Consider the following 13,323-nt stretch of genomic DNA (forward strand, 5'->3'; position numbering starts at 1 on the left):
AGTAAACTCAGCATATGCTAGAACACATAATGTTCCCAGGGAGGTACATGTTAAATTTCTCAGAAAGACCACAAGAGATGAGATTCTGAGTGCACAAAGAGGGCAAGTGTTGAAATATCAAGATAGAGAAATAACCATTCTGAAACAGATCCCCGAGAAAGTCAGAGAGAAAAGAAAAAACTATTCGCAATTAGCGAAAAAGCTTTACCAGAAAGGGGTGTGGTTTAGATGGTTGATGCCTGAAGGTATGTTAATTTTCTGGGAGGATACTAGAGTTAGAATCAACACAACCATAGAGGCACAGGCCTTTATGGAAAAAAATAAAGCACTCCTAGATATATCTGATGATCTTACACCCGACATACAAGACATGGGAGGGGCCAGAGCTCTGCTGCCAAGGGGAAAAGGGGCAATAACAAGAAAACTCAGATCACAAAAATGAACAAGGAAATCGGCTTTATATAAATTGATTGAAATTTTTTATATGAATTTATATGCTGACAAACCATTACCATATAATATTGAATTATTTGTTTAAATGAATACAATGAGTACGGGGGGTGGGGATACCCTTCACACAATGTAACTGTCAAAATTTGTAACTTACTCCAATACCCTTTTCCTTATTATTATTATTTTTAAAAACCAATAAAACTTTTTTTTTAAAAAAAGAATTATATTTGCCCAAAATTGGAAGTTAAATAAGCTACCAATAGATGAAGAGATAATAAAAAAGATATCAGACTCTGCAGAGATGAATAGGTTGACAATGAAAATAAAGGATAAAGAGGAATCAGAGGACTTCAGGATGTGGGGAAGGTTTTGTGACTGGCTAGAGAAAGCAAATTAGAAAAAGAAAGTAGGGAGAAAATTAAGTATCCAGCCGACATACTATTAAATGGGAAAAAAAGGGAGAGGGGGGAGAAGGAGAAAACAGGAAAGAAAATATTGAACATATAAGTATATATTCAAGAACAATATGTAAAGTGGAGGGGAAACATATCCAGGGTAGACTAGTGAAGGTAAGGGAATAAGAAATGATACTAAATGATATTTATCGGTTTCCTGCCTAGACAGGAAGTTGGACTAGAAGACTTCCAAGGTCCCTTCCAACTCTGCTACTGTATTGTATTGTATATTTGGGTTGGCGGTAATGCCATCCCAAGGAAACAAACTGAGTTTTGAAATATACACCAACAATAATAGAAAAAGAAAGGGAGAGAGGAGGAGAGAAGGAAAGGAAGATGGGGGAAAGAACAAGAGGTAAGGAGAGGAGGATGGAAGGGGAGAAAGAGATGGAGAGAGGGTAGGAGGGGGAAGAGGAAGAGCAGGAGTAGGAGAGGTAAGGGAAGAAGGGAGGAGAAGGAGAGGAGGAAGGAAGAAAGTAGAGAAGGGAGGGAGGGAGAAAAGGAAGGAAGTGGAAAAGAAGGAGGTGTTACAAAAGGAAGAAGGGATGATAAATAAAGCAACCCGAATTGTGTATTATAACTTATTAAATGAAATGATAAACGTATAAGAATGATAAATGTAAAGAAGAATACCAATTATGTGAATGTATACTTAAAATGGTATGTAAGAGAATAAAAAAATAACAATTCTTTGGAATTAAAAAAAATACTTTCTATGGTGCAGTGGTACATGCTCACCAGCAGTTTTTCATTCAGTTGTTGTTTCTTGACAAAAAGAATATTTCAAAAAGAGCCCCTGGAAAGTCCTCCAGTTTCTGTTTTGGAGTACAAATGTTGTTATTATTCTCATTCTCCAAGGAACTGAGAAAGTCACAGTCAAAGGCATGTACCCATGCACCTTTGATAAAGCCATCTACTTTGGATAAGAAATAGTCCCTTGCCTAAAAAAAATTCTGAAAACCAGGAACTTAATTGGAGTACATTGTAAAGGACTGACATTTTAGGAAGATATAGCAACAATGTGATTTTTCATTTTTTTTTCTTTTTAATAAATTTACAGACATTTCTAAAATTCTGTTTTCACATTCTCCTTATGGGATACTGAATGTAGATTAATGAGAAAAAAATGAATTTCAACAACTGGAATCAAGTTGCATCACAACAAAATTGACAAAAGTGAAGGTGGTCTGAATACTTTTTTAATTAAAGTTTTTATTTTTTTAAACAGATATAAAAAAACTCAACACATAACATAAAAACATCTTCCATTCCGTACAGTATGTCGATGTGTTACAAGGTTTTTGTGCATCCTTTCCATAGTCACCCCTTAAATTTTATATAAAGTCACATATTGTCAATCAAGTATTTTTGTATACATTATTATTATATTATAATAGTTTCTCTAATATAATATGTCAACTTACACATTTCAGCACATTCCATTGCTCATATCATCAGTCTAACATATATGTATACAATTATTATGATTATTAAACATTCATTGAATATAGCTATTATTACATACTAAATTCAAAGCAAATTTGTATTATGGCATTTCATTATATCATCCTGGACCCATCCAATAATATTACATCTTTATATTCTATTCTATATAGAATTGTTTATCTTTTATTTAAAAAAAAACTTTTCCACATCTTCTCCATGGTCTTCACTTACAGCTTATATAAAATTCCATATTGTCAATCTAGTATATATAAATGCATTATTATCATTATTAATCATTTGTTTAACTATAACTATTATTACTTTGTCTTATACATAATGCTCAAAATTTAACTACATTTAGCTTAATTTTATTGTGACATTTCATTTCATCATCCTGTATCCTTCCAGTTGTAGTGCAGTCCAATATCTCTTGCCATTTGTAGAATCTGTATTCTAAATGTTTTCTCGATAAGTCTTATGTAAACTTCTCTTGGCAACTTGTTGTTCATTGTATATTTTATAGAGACTCGAGACCCTCCATCTGTTCCTTTCATCAGCTGGGCTTTGGTTATCACTGGTGCTTCTGCCAAAAATACTTTTATTGTTTCTTCCAAGTTTTCTCCCCTTTCTTCATCTATGTTTTGAAGCATGAGATAGAGTTCCAGTTCGTCTACCTCTCCTTTTAGTGTTCCACACACATCATTTCCCTCCTCTCTCGATTTGCTGTCAGCATCAACAATTATCTTGTCAATTTGTTCATGGTTTTCTGCAATTTTTTGAACTCAATTGTTCTGTCCCGTGATTCCAATGAATATGCAGACACAGGCTTGGCTGTCTGCCATGACTAATTACAGAGATAAAACCACCTCTTGGCCAGGAGCCTAGAAAGTTATCTTCAAGAAACGAAGATTAGACTTACGGAAAGCTTTCTCAACAGCTAATAAAATGGACTGTTGTTTCCTGCAAAGATTCCCCTCCCATTGCTCCACCTATAAACTCTTTGGGAGGGGCCACACCCTTAGCCAGCTGTCCTTACTTCCTTCTATGACGTCTTCTCCACAGCTGTTCCTTTCTCTTCTCAGCTCTACGCACACAGACATTAGGTGCAACCTCCCTCTGTTCCTCCTCACTGCTCCCTGACTCAGATGTCACCTGGTGGCCAACAGGCCTCTCTAGTTCCTGCTCTGACTCCAAACACCCTCCAGAGTCTTCCTCATCCTCCAGAGCAGTCTCACAATGGTTTGAGCTGTCAGAGTCCACCAACAGCTTAGCAGGCCACTGCTGAGCCACAACATCTATCTTTAAGTTTCATCATTGTTTCATCAATATTCTCAGCTCTTCCCTCCACTCCTTCTGTTCTTTGTTCCATAAACTCCAGATTCTTTTCTATTCTTTCTGTGCTTATTAGGATTTTTTGAATTTCTAAAATGATTCTTTGCAATGTTAATTTCTTTTCTTCTTCATGTTGTGCCATCTTTCCAAGTTGTAAACACTGCCACTAGGACATCCAAGATTTTTTGCTAGGTTTCAAATAAATTAAGTGTAATCTTTCAAGTCAGGGCGTTTACTCGAAAAGAAAACCTGTATAAACAAGACATTTTCTCTCTGTCCCTTTCAGTAAGCAAAGCCAATGGCCTTGAGATAACAGATGTAACGAAGCCTCCAGCCTCTAGATGGTAGTGTTACTTCTTTTTACTCTACTTTTAGCTCCCTCTTTAAGCTCCGAGTTTAAGAATAGAAAAAAGTTCCAATCCAGCCAATCATTTAGAGGAAAGTGATTCTTAGTCCACAAATACAAATAATGGAAAAAAAATAGAAGAAAAAAGGAGAAAAAGGACCAGTCCAATTTAAAAGTAAGAGGCATTTGTAAAAATTCCATCCATAGAAAAGAAAAGAAATTAAAGAAAAAAAATAACACAATAGTTTTAATTCAAGCTAATCCGCTGCTTGCTCTCTTCTATCTTCAATTTTAGTTTTACTCTAATCTTTTTTTGGTGTTCTCCTTTCTAATTATAAAATTGATCTCATCAATTTCAACACTCTCTCTCTCCTGCTCTGCTTCCGTTGCAGGGGGGCTCTCCCAACCTTATGCAGCTTTGGCTGCTTCTCTTGTAGCCAGAAAAAAAGTGTCTCCTGGATTGGTCAGGGGCTTTGAGATAGCCCTGAGATCAGCAGGATGTATTCTTCTCTATCATCTCTATGGGATGGTTTAGGTCCAAAAAGGATCATCCAGCAACAGAGATTTCAATAGCAATCATGGAGCTCCAAGATTGCATGTTGTGTTGTAGTGACGTCAGCCCCGGAAGATCTGAATAATTTCTGAATGCACTGTATATATTCTAAGATGGGATAATTCTGATTTTAAGCATGTTCCATTCATTCTTCACTTCCCAAAATTATTCATGGCATAAATATAACATGAAAATAATCATAATTTCAAAAGAGAGTCAATAAAGTAGAAATATTAAAAAGATGAGTTTTGTATGTTATTTCTCATTTTTTCTCTTGATGAGTTGTTCCCTGTTGTTTAGGTCTGGTTTGACAATTATTATATAACATTTTGGGAAATATATACAGCCCAGCAACCCAGCACTGGAGGCCAAAATGGAGAAAACCTCCACAGCCACCATGTATTTCCCTTTGGTGCTCAGGTAGGAAGGAACAAAAGAGATCCACACACTGCAGAAGATCAACATGCTGAATGTGAGACATTTGGCCTCATTGAAACTGCTGGGGAGATTCCTGGAGAAAAAAGCTACAGTGAAACTGGCCACGGCCAGTAAGCCCATGTAGCCCAAGACACAGTAGAATATAATATCTGAGCCTTCATTGCAAAGCAGTAGGATTTCCTCAATTTCTGAATGGGTGTCAATGTCAGGGAAAGGGGGAAATGTGAACAGCCACACTGTACAGATGCCTGCTTGAATCAGGGAACAAGTAAGAACAATGGAGGTGGCGAGGCCTCTTCTCACCCATTTTCTCATCCTGGATCCTGGCTTGGTGGCCATGAAAGCGAGAACCACAGTGATAGTTTTTGCCAGCACAGATGACACAGCCACTGAGAAGATGATGCCAAAGCTAATTTGTCGAAGAAGACATATAACATTTCCAGGTGCAGCAAGAAACTGCAGTGAGCAAAGGAAGCAGAGGAGGAGGGAGATGAGTAGAACATAGCTGAGATTTCGGTTATTGGCCTTGACAATGGGAGTATGATGATATTTCAGAAATGTTGCCAGGACCCCAATTGTGCAGAAAGAAAAAGAAAGTGCCAGAATGACTAAAGTTATCCCCATTGGTTCTTCATAGGATAAGAAAGATATTTTCTTGGGAAGACATGAATCTTTTTCCTTGTTTGGATATTGTTCTTCTGGGCATTTAGAACAATCCTGCATGTCTGGAATTTAAGAATATAATTTTTTCTATAGTAATGGTATTATTATTTTTATTTATTTATTGGTTTTAAAATAATATGAGAAAAGGATAAAAGGAACAAAACAGAAAAATAATCATGATACAGGTGAAACTGGAAAAATTGGAATATCGTGCAAAAGTTATTTATTTCAGTAACGCAACTTAAAAGGTTAAACTAATATATGAGATAAGACTCATTACATGCAAAGCAAGATAGTTCAAGCCGTGATTTGTCATAATTGTGATGATTATGGCTTACAGCTCATGAAAACCCCAAATCCACAATCTCAGAAAATTAGAATATTACATGCAATCAATAAAACAAGGATTGTACATAGGACAATATCGGATCTCTGAAAAGTATAAACATGCTTATGTACTCAGTACTTGGTTTGGGCCCCTTTTACAGCAATTACTGCCTCAATGCGGCATGGCATGGAAGCTATCAGCCTGTGGCACTGCTGAGGTGTTATGGAAGACCAGGATGCTTCAATAGCGGCCTTCAACTCTTCTGCATTGTTCGGTCTCATGTCTCTCATCTTTCTCTTGGCAATGCCCCATAGATTCTATATGGTGTTCAGGTTAGGCGAGATTGCTGGCAAATCAAGCACAGTAATCCCACAGTCATTGAACCAGGTTTTGGTGCTTTTGGCAGTGTGGGCAGCTGGAAAATGAAGTCAGAATTCCCATAAAGCTCGTCTGCAGAAGGAAGCATGAAGTGCTCCAAAATCTCCTGGTAGATGGCTGCATTGACCCTGGTCTTAATGAAGCACAGTGGTCCAAAATCCTGTTGCTCAGTGGTCCAAAATCCTCTTTTCTGATGAGAACAACTTTTGCCAAAAGCACTAATACCTGGTTCAATGACCGTGGGATTACTGTGCTTGATTGGCCTCTCCATTCTTCCTCCACACTCTGGGTCCTTGGTTTCCAAATGAGATGCAAAAGTTACCTTAACAGTTCCTAGGACCTTGGTTAGAACTCGAACTGTTGAGCTACCAACCAGCCCCAAAGGCTGTGAATCTCACCAAAAATTATCATCATCATCATCATCATCATCATCATCATCATCATCATCATCATGTGGTTTTGATGTTTTGTTCACTTATTCTCTTTTTATCTAATATTAGATAAAAATATTATAAATATTATGAGAACCCAGATTGTTGAGGAAAATATACTGACATTGTAAATCATTCAGAGAGTACTGTAAAGCATATAAAGGCATATAATAGCAATAGCACTTCATAATGCTATTGCAGCCCTCTCTAAGCAGTTTACATAGTCAGCATATTGCCCCCAATAATCTGGCTTCTGATTTTATCAATCTTGGAAGGATGGAAGGATGGAAGGCTGAGTCAACCTTGAGCCAGTCAGGATCAAATTGCTGGCAGTCAGTAGAGTTAGCCTGTAATACTGAATTCTAACCACTGCACCATCATGGCTCCTAAGAATAAATCTAAGTGCTCTTGCTATTTGAGCCACCAATAATTATATTGTAGAGCACAGGTGACCATATAAGTTTTTAAATAAAAAAGAAAACAAAAGAAAACAAAAACAAAGACTTCATAGGATAAAATGAAAGGAATGTTCATAACCATAGGTATAACAGAGCTTATAGACAATAGTTTAATATACAGTTCAAGAAAGGATTAATAAAGTAAACAAAAGTCTGAGTTTTATTTTGATAAAATCTAGCAATTTTTTGAATTATTTGGAAATCATATCAAGATATATTTATAAATATATACAACTAATGAATGAATGTGCTGGAAGGGACCTTGGAGGTCTTTTAGTCCTGCCCCCTGCTCAAGTAGGAGAATCTACATTGTTTCAAATGTTCAATCTCTTCTTAAAAACATCAAGTGATGGAGTGCCCACAGTTTCTCACTGTCCTTACTGTTAGGAAGTTTCTCCTTAATTGCTTCTTTCTTTGATTAGTTTCCAACCACTGTTTCTTGTCTGCCCCCTGGTGCTTTGGGGAACAATTTGACCCCCTCTTCTTTGTGGCAGCTCAGTATATAAAGTATAATGAGTTATACTAATGTTTAAATACAGTAATATATTACCCTTCTGGCCTGAAATCTTCTCTTTGGGACAAGGAAGACAATCATAGCAGCAAAACGGTTTCCCCTCTTGCTTTTTTTTGAAATAACCAGGGAGGCAGCTCTCAGTACACACTGAAACAGGTAAGATCTGTCCAATAAATAAAAAAAGAAAATGTTAGCATTCAATCACAAATTTGGAGGGAAAAGGTTTAAAAAATCATGATTGGTTGATATTTGGTAAATCAAAAATGCTAATTGAAAGGACATCACAATCCAATGGAACCTGTTTTTTAGGACTTGCTTTTTTGTCAGAATCATTGTGGAAGTTATTAAGGAATTACTCTTTTTTCTGTTCTACTAATTGTATAAGCACACTTGTTTCTTCTAAACTGGAAATATTTTAGTCATAGACCATGTTGACATTATTGCAGTGGGACACTGAAGTATTTGTTGAAATCTCTTAATTGCTTTCTGTGGATAATAAAGACATTTAAAATAAAATTAATGGGAAATTAACATACATGTCAGGCTTTACTGTGATCTGGGATACAATGAAAGCATTTACAAGAGAGTGGTGTATAGATGAAGACAATAAAGCTAAAAGAGGTCGTACAGGTCCTCAACCTAAACCACAAATGGAACCAGAACTCTTGTAAGAGAGATAGTCATTAATTGACTTGTGCCTAATTTTACAACTTGATTGCCACAATGTTAAGTGAATCACATGGTTATTAAGCAAATCTGACTTTCCCTATTAATTTTGCTTCTTGGAAACTGGCTCTAAAGGTCACAAATGGCAATCATGTTCCCCTGGGATGCTGCAGCAGTCGTAAGTGTGAAGACCAATTGTAAGTCATTTGTTTCAGCAACTTTGAACAGTCATTAAACAAACAATTGTATATCAGGGACTACATTTACACATAAGAAATCACAAACTGTCAAAGCAAGTGCAATGGCAGCCTGTCCCATTAACCCAATATCAGAACCAAAGCATCAGAACCAATTACTACAGTGATTCTAGTATCCAACAGTTTCCCACATTACAATTTCCCACATTACCATTTCTTCTTCCTTGCCCTTGGTTCATAACATATATCGAATGCAAACACAAAAAAGGAACATCTATCCCATTTGTTTCATTACTTTCCTCCCTTGCCAGATTAAATATAGACTTGTTACATGGCATTATTATTAGTGCAGGAAAAAATATTGCTGGAAGATCTGCCTTTCCTAGCCAGAAATTATGGCCTCAGAATATGAAGATACCTCTATCAAAATTGATCTAAAAGTTAAATAATAGAAGAACTAAATCTGGTGGCAGCCTTATGGAAACAGCCATTGAATTCATTTCTCCTCCCCAAAGCCATAACCTGAAACTATCCACCCAAGGAAGCAATGTCTCTAAGCTACAACTCCTACAATTCCAGGGTACTTTGATTCCATGTATCTTCTTAATTATTTATCTTCTTAATTATGGAAGAAATTGCCTAATTTTTAATTATGAGAGCAAAATGTTTAGAATAATATATTTTACCAATCAATTAGCAATTCTTCTTTTAGAAAACCTGTTTAATTTTTAAAAAATTTCCTCTACGTTTAATAAAAACTAATTGGCTCATTGATTATTATCAGAACAGAAAAATAAAATGTCTACCAGTGATTTACTATTGCAAAAGTCTTCATCAAGCACACTTAATATTGAATTAATGTTGCAGCCTACCAACTCCTGTTAAAATTCTTACTATATTTGGTTCTTCAAAATCATTTCCCCAAATAAATCAACAACAATTCTTCCCTTTTAATTTTCTCTACTGAAATATTCCTGAAATGCCCTTCTCTGAAGGATATTTCAAATAGCCTATATCAGAACTAAAAGCTTATAAAAATGTATGTACAATATTCTCTCTGTGTTTATTGACTAGAATTATTTTTGGACATCAGTCCAGGAAGAACAAAATTAAGATCTTACTTGGTTAAAACCGCTGTGCCAGGTAATGGCTTCATCATGAATAGTGAATTTTTCCTCTTTAATCTCCGGATCTAGTTTCCCTACTTTTACTCGATCAAATGATTGGTTTGGGAAGGTGACCCAGTTTATAATATCAAATCCAACTATCATTTCCTTCCTCTGATTGAACTGAATCCAATCTCCAGCACTGTTATTAAATGAGACCGCTTTCAGAAATTGGTAGAGCTGAATATCAATAAATATGTAAACAGTAAGGAAAGAATCAGTAATTAATACACTATTTTAATCAACTGCTGCAACAACTTTTATTTATTTATTATTTATATTTCACATTTCTAAATTGCCAATTCCCTCAAAAAAGGGCTGCAAAATATAATATAATTTATAAATAAAGCAATGTATAACATTAACATAATTAAAATAAAGTTAGAATTAAAAAAAATCAAAAGTATGGAGTAATGACATTAAAAATGGTTAAAGTGTAAACATCCTAAAATGGACATCTAATGTTGATTATTACAGATAGGGAGGGAGACTTATGTGCTCCCTTTACAAGGCTGCACATCCAGTTTTTAACCCTTTGCAGAAGACAAAGAGAGGGGAGGCCTTCCTCACTTGTAGGGACAGGACATTACTTAATGTGGGAGGGGGGGCAGCAAAGAAGGCTCTCTTCTTAGATCCTGTCAGTCAAAAATGCAGCATATCTTCCCTGCTTCGAGTAAGGCTTATGAGATGGGATGAAACTAGTTTGGTATGTAACCTGGCCCTATGCCATGTAGGATTTTATAGATGATGACAAAACACCTTGAATTGGACCCAAAAGCAAACTAGTACCTAAGGCAGTTCACAGAACCTCCCTGCTGAGGAAAGAGCATAGTTAGTTCATAAGACAGAGTTGGGCAAAGACCCACCTTGCCACAGCAACCTTCTGCTCTTTGATCAGGAGCCATGAGTCCATGGCACCCCCAAGTTATTCACAAGGTCTCTTGCAAAGGATAGACATCAGGATGTCTACTGCACCTCTCTAGATTGGAGCTTCTGTGTGATAGACAATAGGTATATAGACTGTATCTTATCTTTATTCTTGGTGTTTCTACCCATTGGCAAACATTATGGGATTCTCCATGCACTTCACTTCCATATCAGTCCAGCAAAATTTTTACCTTTGATTTAATGAAATGCTAACAAAATACATAAAAGAAAATATGAATCTGAAAATTAGTATAACCATGGCAAGTATGTTTGCCTGGGTAACTTTAGTCCATAAATAAATGGTGAATAATGAGCACAGGTAAGTGAATTTAGAAATATTTCTAAATTCATTTACCTGTGCCTGCTATTCACCATTTATATGGCATATAAATGGAACTCTCATGAGAAAAAGTCAAGAAATATTTAACATCAAGGGTTCTTAATGAATAGTGTTTAAATACTAATATAAACCAGGAAACAGAGATAATGTGACAGACTGAGAATAAATGATAGTTCAGTTGCAGAATTTATGCATTAAGGAAGAGTGAATAAACAGGACAGGTGAAGACTGAGAATTTCATGGAGAAAGTTGATGAGTTACTTAAAAAGAGAGAGCTAAGGAGAGTTGAAGGGCAACAAGCAATGCATGAAGTAGTACATGAGCCTGGGTGGAAGCTAGATTGGTTTGAAGGATAGAAAGTTATATAGCAGGTGCAAATAAAATTTACTTCTATACCTCATTTGTATTGTATCTCATCCCTTCATTTCTTTGATTTATCATGATTTGTATCAAAATAGTGAATTTGTATTATGGTTTGTGCGCTGAAAGAGAAAAAAGCATGAAAGTTCAATACCTGCCATGACTGTTCCTCCTGAATATTCAGTTTCCTTCTATTCGGCATTCCACTGTCTTTTTGTTCAGATTGCATGTTATGTAAAGCATGAGCTATAGCATAAACTGCATTGTATATATTATAACTGTAGCCAGTCATGCTCATTTCGAAAAAAGCTCCAGGCAGGTCTTCCAATTTCTCCTTCAGAGTGCAAATGTTACTATCTTTCTCATCCATCGAGGGACTGGGAAAGGCACATTCAAATGCATGTACCCACACATCTTTGATAAATCCATCTTCTTTTGATAAGAAATGGTCCCTTGCCTGAACAAATTGCTGAAAACCTGGAATTTCATTGGAATGAATTGAAAAGGAAAGGGAACCATGGATATCTTGAATATCCCAGCTCCTTTGGTAAAACACTGATGTAACATCCATTTGGGAGGGTATGATCCACACTTTACTGTTTGGTACCACAGACAATGTTTCCATTTGTGGAAGATATAGTAACAACCGCAGATGCAGAAGAGTTTTTTCATAAACAATTACCACATTGGCTTTACTATTCATAGAGAAATAAAATATTTCTATCATCCCCTCTATTTCCTTGAATACGTTACTGATGTAAAAGGGTTTAATTCTTTTTAAAAAATCAATACAAATCCCATGAAGAGGGAAATTTGTAAAGATTATCATCACAAATCTTTCACTTTCCCAACCCAGATCCATTTGGAGGATCCCAACCCAGATCCATTTGAAATGCACAAGCAGCTGAAGAAGTCCTTGGTAAATAATATTGTCATTTGGGACCATGTTGTAGTAAGAAAAGGATTTAATTTCATCTGGCATGTCTGGATGTGACCCATATATTAGCTACAGGGATAAGAAAATTAATAGAAGGGAAAGAAGTGAAAAAATAGTTGCCAAATTAGCAACTGTACCAAATCGGCTCTAACTTGGGAGTCTCTCTCAAGCATCTAATAAATGCAATTTGTGTCAAACTTATTTTAGTAGCCTTATAAGAGTAAAATATTCTTTTCTCTTCACCTGTTTAGAGGACATATTTGTGTACTCTCATTCTTGTTATTGATAGTATCACATTTTAGCTGTAAACCTGCATTTCATGTTCAGTTCATTAGCTTTTCAGAATATTGTTTTCCGGGAATTTCTTGCAATAGAGGTCTTAAATGAATGACTGATAGGTAGATTAAAATTTAACTTGCTTTCAGTTGAAAATCATCTTGTGGGACAGCACTCAATCACCTAACTTGTAGAAAGCAAAGTGATAAGCTTTTCATTACATAGGGAGATCACTTTCTAGCTTGTCTTGACTGAACATCATGTTTATTTGAATATGACTTATAATGTTTTCTTGTTGATTCAATACACTGTTCCAATTCATATTTTCCACATTGTCTGAGCATTATTCAATTGGGTTTCTTTATAAGTTTTATTAATTAATGTAAACTTAAATGCTCACTACCATGTTTCTAATTTATATAGATGTAAAAACACTAGAAAAAATATTGTTGATTCATAGCATCTTACAACTCACCACATAACCTACCTGTGGAAGTTGGTAGACCCCCAAAATATCTGCCAGGTCAATGGAAATGTCAGAATAAAGAGTCCCAATGACTGACACTAAATTGTTTTGGATGCCACACTTATAATTGGGTATCATTCTCTTCAGAGGTGAAAAAAGTTCCATAGTGGCATGATAGATACATTTTGTACCA

Source organism: Natrix helvetica (genome assembly GCF_964273705.1).
Source record: "Natrix helvetica genome assembly, chromosome: Z".
Taxonomy (NCBI): domain Eukaryota; kingdom Metazoa; phylum Chordata; class Lepidosauria; order Squamata; family Natricidae; genus Natrix; species Natrix helvetica.